The sequence below is a fragment of the Salmo salar genome, chromosome 16 (assembly GCF_965601325.2).
Source record: "Salmo salar chromosome 16, fSalSal1, whole genome shotgun sequence".
NCBI lineage: Eukaryota > Metazoa > Chordata > Actinopteri > Salmoniformes > Salmonidae > Salmo > Salmo salar.
In genome coordinates, this window is record NC_138306.1 from 65,976,088 (window position 1) to 65,988,623 (window position 12,536).

Sequence of the window (12,536 nt, forward strand, 5' to 3'; positions counted from 1 at the left end):
AAAGAACATAGAAAGAAATCCAGGATTGAATGTATGACTAATTTAAATATATATATATATATATATATATATATACGTTTCCAATTCCATTTGTCATTGATTAACAATTTTATTCAATTAACCATCAACGGGTGAAAAAAACTGCGAGGATATCAACGTCATAGATTAGTATTGGTCATTCAAGCACTAAAATCATTTAGGTCCAGCAGAGATGAGCAAGGTTTGAATGATGGTAAAACCTCATCTGTGACAAGGTCAGCACTGACCTGTAACTTGTGTTCAGTTTGTTTTCTTTGATTTTGGTCAGCTGCTCCATTCTGGCTCCAAGCCCCACAGCCACAACCCTGCCCTAGTGAACTGCATCAGACAACATCATCTATGATGATAGTTGCTTGGCTTTGGAACATTCTCATTACAAAAAAAGGAACTTTACCAAAAAATATAATTTTCTTTACTTTAACAGAACATTTCCTTAAAAATCTAACATGGTTACATTTTATTTCAATTTTGGTAATTTTCTAGGAACATTCTCCAACTGGTTTAACATTGCACATGTTCTCAAATAGTTTAGAGAACATTAAGAAACAATGTTCTTCTGTGGGAATTTCAGTACTTCCACAGAACATTCCACACAAGTTCTACTTAACATCATATTTTTACTACGTTCTGGGACTGTTCTCAAAAATGGTCTAACATAAGTGATGTTCTCAGAACGTTCAGAGAATGTATGGTTTTCTGTGATGTCAATTCTTGGCAATATTCTGGAAATGTTCAAAAAATGTAATTGTACACAATAAGCTCTATCCTCAGAAGATTAAGAAAACGTTCCATAAAAACCACAAGAAAACATTAGTACATTTCCAAGAACATTCTAATAATGTTATTTAAAAACATATACATTCTATTCTCAGAGTCAACAAAACTAATTATATCCTCTATCTTGTTAAGTCTGTTCAGGTACGCCTACTAATTGGCCACACCTGATCTTAAAGAGTGCTTGTTACCTTGAAATGGGGTCTGTTTGAATAGAATAAAACAGCTTTGTATGCATAAAGAAAACAAATCAAATCAAATCAAATGTATTTTTCACATACACATGGTTAGCAGGTGTTAATGCAAGTCTAGCGAAATGCTTGTGCTTCTCGTTCCGACCATGCAGTAATATCTAAAAAGTGATCTACCAATTCCACAACAACTACCTTGTACACACAAGTGTAAAGGAATGAATACAAATATGTACATAAAAATATATAAATTAGTGATGGCCGAACGTCATAGGCAAGATGTAATAGATGGTATGGAGTACAGTATATACATATGAGATGAGTATTGTAGGGTATGAAAACATATAAAGCAGCATTGTTTAAGGTGGCTAGTGGTACATTACATCAGGATGGCAAGATGCAGTAGATGGTATAGAGTACAGTATATACATATGAGATGAGTAATGTAGGTTATGAAAACATGATATAAAGTGGCATTGTTTAAAGTGGCTAGTGATACATCTAATTACATCAAGATGGCAAGATGCAGTAGATGGTATGGTGTACAGTATATACATATGAGATGAATAATGTAGGTTATGTAAACATTATGTAATATAAATAATATAAAGTGGCAAGTGATAAATTGATTACATCAATTTTCCATTATTAAAGTGGCTTGAGTTGAGTTAGTATGTTGACAGCAGCCACTCAATGTTAGTGATGGCTGTTTAACAGTCTGATGGCCTTGAGATAGAAGCTGTTTTTCAGTCTCTCGGTTCAAGCTTTGATGCACCTGTACTGACCTCGCCTTCTGGATGTTAGCGGGGTGAACAGGCAGTGGCTCGGGTGGTATGCTTGCTCCATCCTGGTGGCGAAGTGAACTAATTCCATTGATAGAGAACAGAAAATCATGGATTTGAATCTCACTGATGCTGTGTCACAATAAAAAAGTTAACCCAAAATAAACTAGCATTGTTATTAAAACTCTTATTGAAACATTCAGTGAAAGATTTAAGGAAGTTATTAAACCTCAAAATAACCTACAATTTAATTTATAATAGAGTTAATAAAACCTCCCAGGAAATCTGTCAAGGAACCAGAGTAAAAGGTTCTCAGAACCACCCTGCAACCTAAAAATAAATGTTCCCAGAACAGGCAATTTAAAAAAAATGTTTAGTTTAATTAACTGGTCAGGAAAATTCTGTCTTCGTTCCCACAACCAATGTGAAACCAAAAACAAATGTTCCCACAACTTCCAAGGAATTAAATGTGCTAGCTGGGCAGTAATTTCAGTCACAAGCAAATTCTCTCTCTCAGTCCATGGGGACAGTCAATTGTTATATCTGGGGGCATCAGTAGTTACTCTGCATCGGTTACAGTGGCAGAACTAACAACCTAAGCCCAAACATTGAGTTTGCATGGGGCTAGTAATGCATACATCAAACAGAGACAGTTAGTCAATATTGGAGTATGGAGAATCAACATGCTTTTTAAAGGAGCAGCTTATACTTTAATATGACTGACAGTGCTGCTCTGGTGCCTGACACATTTCCTGGGGCAGAAATTGCCATTTCTTATTTGTCACATTAGAGGAGAAAGAGGCATACAAATAAAATAAATTACTGTAAGCTAGGTACCTTTGCATACAAAACAAGTTCTGCAATTTTCTAAGGAATCTGGTGAGGAGGAAATCAAAGAAATATTCAGAATAAATAGACACCCCCTCCTTGACTGATAAGGAAACACTGAGGATGCATTTATCAATAATTCGCATTTTGAAATACAACCGTGTAGTTATCGTATGGGCCCAGATGACTGCTTAGGAAAGTACAGTAATGTAAACGTTATGGTACAATCTTCTCTCTTCCTAACTTTAGAAAAAGGTCAGGTTGATCATGTATTTTGTGTGCTGGAGTGAATTCAACACAATGAGAGCTCTTTGATAGAAGAGTAGCTAAAATCACAGAAACCTTCACCTCGACATATTATATTCTAGATGAATACGACTCTCTGTCCTAGTTCACAGCTAACCAGTAAGCGTGTAACACATTTCTTCCCCCTTACGATTGTCATTTCGGTCCTGTTATACCCATTGTTTTGTGTTGTAGTTGTTTTCACCTGGTGTACCTCTCATTTGCAGGCATCAGCCTGCCACCAAGGAAATATCCTCTGTGATGTCATGCCAAATTCTATTTTACAGCTGGAGTTGATTATAGATGTGCAACATGACAGAGATGGTCATAACATTCATGTAAAACTGACAGCTAGATGACATGAATCATAGCCGACTTTATTTTAAAGCCGGCGTTTCATTGGCTCGCCTCTAAAAGCTATACATAAATGTCATTCGACGGTGGCCAAAAACTATTATGAAGCAGACTTGATGGTATATTTTGACTGTTATCTAAGCGTAGTTATTTACTAATGTGTCTCATCACTGTCAGCAGCGCTATGGACATCCACGCTAGCCCACGTTTGTGCTTACTTGCACAAAGGTCGAAACTGGAAGAAAAACCCATGTGCCCACTTGGTTTGCAGACGTGTCAGCTGTAATTGAAAATATAGAAAGTATTATAATCAAACATGTTTTACTATGCCTGCCAGGATGAACTCACCTTGACAGTGAAAGCATTATAAAAAAACATGACTGGGTTCTAACTTGATGGCATTCCCGCCTAAGGGTTGGCATGCCTTAGTTAGTGAACCGGTCGCAAGGCGAGAGATCCCCTATGATCAGCTACATTTACATTCTAGGCAACAAGTAACCAGTATTGACTCATACCAGTGCCTTGTCTGTGTCATGTGTAGTGGTGATTCATGCACGGTTAGCGCTGCAGGGCTGACATGGTCTAACCTGTGCAGAGGTCACAACAAACCAGCAGGGTGGAAACTTAGAATAAACATGCAGGAGTACAAAAGAGCAAATCTGACTCAGAAAAGTGTGTGTAAATCAAGGCTATTTGGCTATCAAGGCTACAGTACATGAAGGCTATTTACAGTCAGAATACATGACTATAATATCACATCACCTGTATGTTCATATTTTAACCCAAAACTAAATGTAGTAATTATGTTTATTGCACCTGAGTGTTTACCAGATTAACTGATGAACGATGTAATGACATTGATGGCAATTACTAACAGATGGGCTGGGGTTTAGCTTGTCAATACTTAGCTTGACTTGACATGTTACCATTTCAAAACATCTTGCAAACAAGTTACAGATCAAGCAAGTAACTCGTTTCTGCCCGAGGACACTCGATTTATATTTTATATAAACATCCCAAAATCAATATTTGAAAACCCACTTGAACTTTGAACCAGGCTCTACATTTATCAGACATCAAATATCAATTTATAATAAACAACATAAACAGACAGAAAAATATTTAGTACACTTCTTTAGAAATGTGAGGTTATGTTGAATTTAGATGGTGAGATATTATATCAGCTTTCTACTGATGGTAAATAGAGAGAAGTACAAAAAGGAGGAAGATCGTCAACTCATTTCCCACCCTAATATGAACCCTGTACCTGTGTGACTGTCCTAATATGGACACCATACCAGTGGAGCGAAGTCACTGAGACGATGTTGCTGCCCAGGTAGAACTACTTACTCTCCCCTGACCACAGTTCCTTAGCCTCTTTAAAAAATGGAATTTTCCCTCGTTTTAGTCTTGTGAATAAATTAGTATTCTTACCTCTCCCCTGTCTCCCTAGCCGACAAGAGTGGACCCTGGGGACCCCATGGTCCAGATCCAGGAAGTATCAAACCGTTGAAGCCACCAATCATGGGATGAGGTATGAGAGGATGCCAGGGCCTGTCCTTCTGCTGTGTCTAGATGTCCAGTTTTTAAATGCCTGGAAAAGCCTTTTTGAAGAGATAAAAAGCACATAAAAGAATGCTTCTCTCCTGACCATCTGTCTGTGTTTGATGTTGTTGAGATCAGTTCAAGAAGTGGTTATTATGGTATAATCACAGAACAACGTAACTCCTGTAATGTCATATTTAACATTGACATACTACCATATGTTTTTAAGACTATTTCTCAAAGCTGACAGATATAGAGCAAGATGGAAATGTATAGTTTCATTCTTCTATGAGTAACTGTTCTGGCGTATAGTTGCATGAGCATGTTCTCATCTAATATAAGACAACAGAATAGGCATAGTTTGTAGTGAAACACACACACACACACACACACACACACACACACACACACACACACACACACACACACACACAGTGTTGGTGTAATCAGTTCTGAAGCACATGACTTGAATACGTACATCACAAAATGATATTAAGTAATATCAATTATGACAGTGTGTTGGTATGTAATCTGCTAATATAAATTAGTCCCTCCCCTATTATTTGCATTTTTGTGGTAGTTATTTCATAGCTGTAAGCAGGGCAGAGGCTCCTGTCTACATATCTCACATTTCTCGCTGCTGTCCTGTAGCGTAGTAACTGCACTTGCCTTATTTGAAAGGCTGCTGCTGCTCCCTACAGTTTAAAAATGTCTCTCCTTTACACTCTCTCTCCTCCCATTTCCCTCTCTCCCAATCACCTACATACAGCTTACAGGTGTAGGATCTTAATTTGAGCCAGTTTGCTACACCATGAAAATAATCCTGCAGCAACAGGAAATGTGAACTATTATGTGGATTATAATAAATGAAAATTGTTTTAGGGGTTGATATCAAGTCTGAAATTTTAAAGTGGAAATTACAAACTTCAGAAGCCTTTCTAAGCCAAAAAAACACTACAGGTTTTACATTTATCCTTCAACAGGGTAAGATCCAACATCGGTACTTTCTCCCTCCCTCCCTCCCTCCCTCCCTCCCTCCCTCCCTCCCTCCCTCCGTGGATTCAGCCAAAGAAAGCCAGTCACTCTGCTCCAATCAGTGACAGCTTGAACACATCCAAAGGATTTGGCTTGTAAATCCCACTTGAAGAAGTGGATATTTCCCAATGTTCATATACTTCCTGCCTGCATGGGAAATACAGCGTAGTGTTGGACAGTGTTTCAAAACCGTAATTGTACTTCAGACCATCAAAATGTAAATACCTCTGGGAAAGAGCATTAATTATCATGAATTGGAGCTACTAAATGTTCCTCCTGAAAAATGCTCTGACCATAATCGTAATAACTTTTGGAGCTAATGATCTTTATGGAATAATTGATCTGTTTTATACTCTTTCACTGGTGTATTTCTTTGTAGTTTAACATCCCGTGGAACTTGGCCTAAGCGGTACTTTACTTCGTTTTCTGAACTACTTTCCTGGATCACGTTTCTGATCAGTCGCCAGAACCACTGTTGAATAAGTACTGTGCAACAACGCTTGAGATCAAAACCTTAGAAAACAGTTTAGATGACTGCAACGTCACCTCACTTTTGACAATCAACTCAACAGTACGTGAATAGTGTCTCTGTAAATGTAAACTGAGACTTTTACCCAGAAGACAATACAGTACATGTAGCTATATATTTTTTCCTCGTATAAAAAAAAACAGACCTTACATGTTTGATTTCTAGATGTCACAATCTATGATGTTACTGTATTTCCCCCTGCCATACCACAACAGGATACATCGTTCCAGGCACTCTCCATGTCACAGTGCATTTGCAGCACTTTCTATATTTCTGTGTGTAAAATGTACAGCGAGCTGGTTTTGTTGGGGAATCATGTCTTTCCTGAGGGTGCCCTTGGAAGCAATGCTAATAGGTTTGCGTAAGTCCTGTGTTGCTGGAGTCACTGGAGAGTTAGATTTGTTTGAACTGGCAAATATACATTTTTGTGGAGACGCTCACAGGAGAGGGTGCAGAGGTGCCTTTTCATGGCTCTGTGTGCAGTCTTCTCAGGATTTATTTACTTCAGAGGATAAATGGGGTTTATACATGGAGAAACATTTCACAAGGACCACCACTACTAGTATTACTGCAAGATAGTCAATAACGGTAATATTATAAACGTTTGATACTCAACAAACTAAGGAGCTCATGCAGTATACATGGATAACATTTTTTTATGAAAAATGTTTTATAGATATAGATTACGTTTGTGAATACTGTATGAGTTCAGTTATACTATTTGTTCAAATGTCAGCTGAGAGCAGTTAGCCACAGATTGGGCTGTTGACAGTATATTTGAAGGTGCTCGGTGAGAACCGTAGCACTCTGCTTCTTGGCTCGGTCTAAATCAATCAGTGTGTGTGTGTGTGTGTGTGTGTGTGTGTGTGTGTGTGTGTGTGTGTGTGTGTGTGTGTGTGTGTGTGTGTGTGTGTGTGTGTGTGTGTGTGTGTGTGTGTGTGTGTGTGTGTGTGTGTGTGTGTGTGTGCGTGTGTGTGTGTTCGTGTGTGTGTGTGTGTGTGTGTGTGTGTGCGTGTGTGTGTGTTCGTGTGTGTGTTCGTGTGTGTGTGTGTGTGTGTGTGTGTGTGTGTGTGTGTGTGTGTGTGTGTGTGTGTGTGTGTGTGTGTGTGTGTGCGTGTGTGTGTGTTCGTGTGTGTGTTCATGTGCGTGTGTGTACTAGTCCTACATGATGTCAGAATGACATATAGAATGGAAAAGAAACTTGGCAAAGCAGAGTATAGCCTAGACATGCGGATGCTCAAACATTTGCTAATTAGTTGGGTGGTTTATGATTTAAAGTTGATGTTGATATGGAGGTTAATGACTGTAGACTACTGTTTGATATCAATGTATTAGTATTATTGTGTCAATTACATATCATTTAAATTCATACATGTTGTCAGATTAACTTAATGATTGGCGTTTAATCATTGTAAATGTCATTGTGCATGTGAAAGCTGCAGTATTCTTCAAAATGAGCTACTGCATTTAAGAATAATTTTACCCACTGAAATAAGTGCGAACAAAATCTACTTTTGCAAGACGAGAAAGAAAGTGAGACGATGGCACTTGATTTATCTCTTAGTGCCTGAAGTGAAACGGTTTGAAATCCATAATGGCATATACTGTAGCAGCCTTTGTCTTTCTGTGGCGTAATCTGATTGGGCGTGAGACAGAAGTAAAGTGAAGACCCCCAAACAAATCAGCATCCATCAGATATGCAGACTCCCTTAGAACTTCTTGGCATTGTATGAATGCAATGCACTTGTATTCCCCGCATTGCTTTTACGTCCTAATCGTCATTACTCAGTGAGACTATTGTGTCTGAGTCACTTGGAAAAGCACTTTATAGGAAACGAATGCAAATGGCTCAGATTGCCAACACCATTTCACACAAATGGAGAATTGCCTCGTTCCTATTGATGGAAGTCCAAACGTGCAATGTGCTTTTATAGACACAAAATGCATCTTTAAATGTTACAAAAAAAGATTCACTAAAAGAAACACTATATGAGTGATTGATCATTTTGAATGATGGCGATATTCAACATCTTGTGTTTAGAAGCGGAAAGGGGGGGACTAACCAGAAACAGTAGTTATTTTGGCACAACTAAGCGCCCATATACACTGACAATACCAAACATTAGGAACACCTTTTTAAAATTGAGTTGCACCCTGCCTTTTGCCCTCAGAACAGCCTCAATTCATCAGGATATGGACTCCATAATGTGTCAAACTTTTCATAGGGATACTGGCCCATGTTGACTCCAATGCTTCCCACAGATATGTCAAGTTGGCTGGATGTCCTTTGGGTGGTGGACCACTCTTGACAAACACTGTTGAGCGTGAAAAACCCAGCAGCGTTGCAGTTCTTGACACAAACCGGTGGGCCTGGCACATACTACCATACAACATTTAGAAGGTCCTTAAATATTTTATCTTGGCCATTCACCCTCTGAATGGCACGCATACGACACAACAGTGGTAGGCCTGATCACCGACAAAGATGAGACAGCCTATAGGGAGGAGGTCAAAGATCTGGCAGTGTGATGATAGGATAACAACCTCTCCCTCAATGTGATCAAGACAAAGGAGATGATTGTGGACTACAGGAAAAGGAGGACTGAGCATGCCCCCGTTCTCATCGATGGGGCTGTAGTGGAGCAGGTTGAGAGCTTCAAGTTCGTTGGTGTCCACATCACCAACGAGCCATCATGGTCCAAACACACCAAGACAGTCATGAAGAGGGCACGACAACACCTATTTCCCCTCAGGAGACTGAAAAGATTTGGCATAGGTCCTCAGATCCTCAAAAAGTTCTACAGCTGCACCAATGAGAGCATCCTGACTGGTTGCATCACCGCCTGGTATGGCAACTGCTCGGCTTCTAACCGCAAGGCACTACAGAGGGTAGTGCGTACAGCCCAGTACATCACTGGGGCCAAGTTTTTCTGCCATCCAAGACCTCTATACCAGGTCGGTGTCAGAGGAAGGCCTAAAAATTGCCAAAGACTCCAGCCACCCTAGTCATAGAAGTGGTACCGGAGCACCAAGTCTAGGTCCAAAAGCCTTCTTAACAGCTTCTACCTCCAAGCCATTACTCCTGAAAAGCTAATCAAATGCTTACCCGGACTATTTGCATTGTCCCCAAAACCCCCCACGCACTCCCATTTTTACGCTGCTGCTACTCTCTGTTTATTATCTATGCATAGTTATTTTACCTCTACCGACATGTACATTGGTTCTTCCTTTAACCTCTATGGGCTAGGTGGGACGCAAGCGTCCCACCCGTGGTGCACTCCATCAACAGCAGGTGCATTTCAAGAGCGGCAAATTTGAATCCAAATAAATGTCAAAATTCAAATTTTTCAAACATACAACTATTTTACACCCTTTGAAAGATAAACATCTCCTTAATCTAACCACGTTTTACGATTTCAAAAAGGTTTTACGGCGAAAGCATAAATTTAGAGTATGTTGGGACAGTACATTTACAAGAGTTGTGTGTAATGTTTTGTCAATTCAAAGACAGGGTCACCAAAACCATAAAACCAGCTAAAATGATGCACTAACCTTTTACAATCTCCATCAGATGACACTCCTAGGACATTATGTTAGACAATGCATGCATTTTTAGTTCTATCAAGTTCATATTTATATCCAAAAACAACGTTTTACTATGGCATTGATGTTGAGGAAATCGTTTCCCTCCAATAACCGGCAGTCAAGTCAGCACCACAAATTAAATAATTAAAATTAGAAAACATTGGTAAAATATTATATTGTCATTTAAAGAATTATAGATTTACATCTCTTGAACGCAATCAACTTGCCAGATTTAAAAATAACCTTACTGGGAAATCACACTTTGCAATAATCTGAGCAATGCGCCCAGAAAAATACGCGTTGCGATACAGACTAGCCGTCATGTTGGGGAGATCTAAAATCGAAAATACTATGTAAATAATCCATTACCTTTGATTCTCTTCATCAGATGTCACTTCCAGGTATCACAGGTCCATAACGAATGTAGTTTTGTTCAAAAAAGCTCATCATTTATGTCCAAAAATCTCTGTCTTGTTAGCACATGATCTAAGCCCGCCGGACTTCACATCATGAACGAGGGGAAAAAATATATTTACGTTCGTTCAAACATGTCAAACGTTGTATAGCATAAATCATTAGGGCCTTTTTTAACCAGAACATGAATAATATTCAAGGTGGACGAATGCATTCTCTTTTATAACGTATTGGAACGAGGGTACCCAACATGAACTCGCGCGAAAGGTGTCTAATGGGCCATCATTGTTCCATGGCTCTTGTTCGGTCAGATCTCCCTCCAGAAGACTCAAAACACTTTGTAAAGGCTGGTGACATCTAGTGGAAGCAATAGGAAGTGCCAAAATATTCCTCAGCCCCTGTGTTTTTCAATGGCATAGGTTTAAAGGTAATACAACACATCAGGTATCCACTTCCTGTCAGAAAATGTCTCAGGGTTTTGCCTGCCAAATGAGTTCTGTTATACTCACAGACACCATTCAAACAGTTTTAGAAACTTTAGGGTGTTTTCTATCCATATATAATAAGTATATGCATATTCTAGTTACTGGGTAGGATTAGTAACCAGATTAAATCGGGGTCACATTTTTTTATCCAGCCGTGCAAATACTGCCCCCTAGCCCTAACAGGTTAAAGTTGTGTCACACTGCAGCACACCTTGCGGTCTGCTGCAGAATTCTATATCACATTATTTAAATGTCAGCCATTGTTGCCATTAAGGCTAGTTAGTGCTAGTTTGACCACCAGAGGGCATCTTTGAGAAGCATTTGACTCTTTGTAATATTGGCGTTACTAGAGAATTCAAATTTAGCTTAATTAATTGTATTAATATTATGTGTTTCTATTCCAAGAAAAACGAAAAAACAAAACCCTCAGGTTTCCATTAGGAAAATATGGCGCTGTGCAACGTGACCTTTACCACACCCTAATTGTAGGCTAACCAATAACCAAACGGAGATTCAGTGAAAATAAATGTTGTTGAAGAAGCCACATTTGCCTCGGGATCCATCCCAGGTAGTATTCTGTGGGACCATGAGTTTTTTTGGTACGGCCCGTTGTCCAGCCCTTTGTCCACTGATCTCCATGGATGGTTGTCGGCATGGTTGTATGTTCTGCAAAAACACATTCATGTTTTTAGTACACAATTATCGATTTTATTACACAGTATGCCTACACATTGATAGGCTATATAAAAATTTGTTTTTAAATGCACTGAAACCAAAATACCTTTAGTTTTGGTGATCCTCTCAGCTTCGGCTCATAACGGTTGGATGGATGGCTTATTTTGTATTCCAATGTATTGAACGAATGTATTAATTACAGTCATTTACCATTCTCATTCTCGGACTGGAAACGTTGTTTGCAGAGTTCACGATCTCATTTTCAAGTCCTTGTTTAAAAAATAACTATATTTTGAAGATAATTTTGTTGTCAAATAACCAAAAGTCAGCGGTTGTAATCTGAATAAAAGGGAAATATCTATTGTCCTGCTAATAGCACATCCTAGAAATATTGTTTGCTACGCTTGTTTTCTCTCCCTGTTTTATCAAAATACTAAAATACTACTTAATCAGGACTCTTAAAGAATTTCATTTAAATGTTTGTTATATTTTTTGATCACAGAAACAATGAGAAAATATGGAAAATCTTTAAATAATGAAATGTTAATTATATAAAGCAGTCCGTGTCGGCCCGAGCCCAATCATCATCAAGAGCAATGCTGGACCTTACGTCAGAGAGGTGTTTTTGGGACCACATTGTGTCTATTGTCCTGTTAATAGCCCTTCAAAAGGCCTCCAGGGCCGACAGAGATGTTCCTTACTTTCCCCCCTTGTTTAAAAGGTAACTATAATAACCGCTAACCCGGACGATGCTGAGCCAATTGTGCACTCCCTTATGGGACTCCCAATCACGGTCGGATGTGATAGAGCCTGTGATACAGGGACTGTAGTGATGCCTCTTGCACTGAGCTGCAGTGCCTTAGACCACTGAGCCACTCGGGAGCCGTGACCAATATGACCAATATGTATTGTCCTGCTAATAGCCCATCCTAGAAACGTTGTTTGCAGAATTCACAGTCTGCTTTGCTTGTGAAAAACAGGGTTAATAATAATAATATTAATAATACTTTTTTCC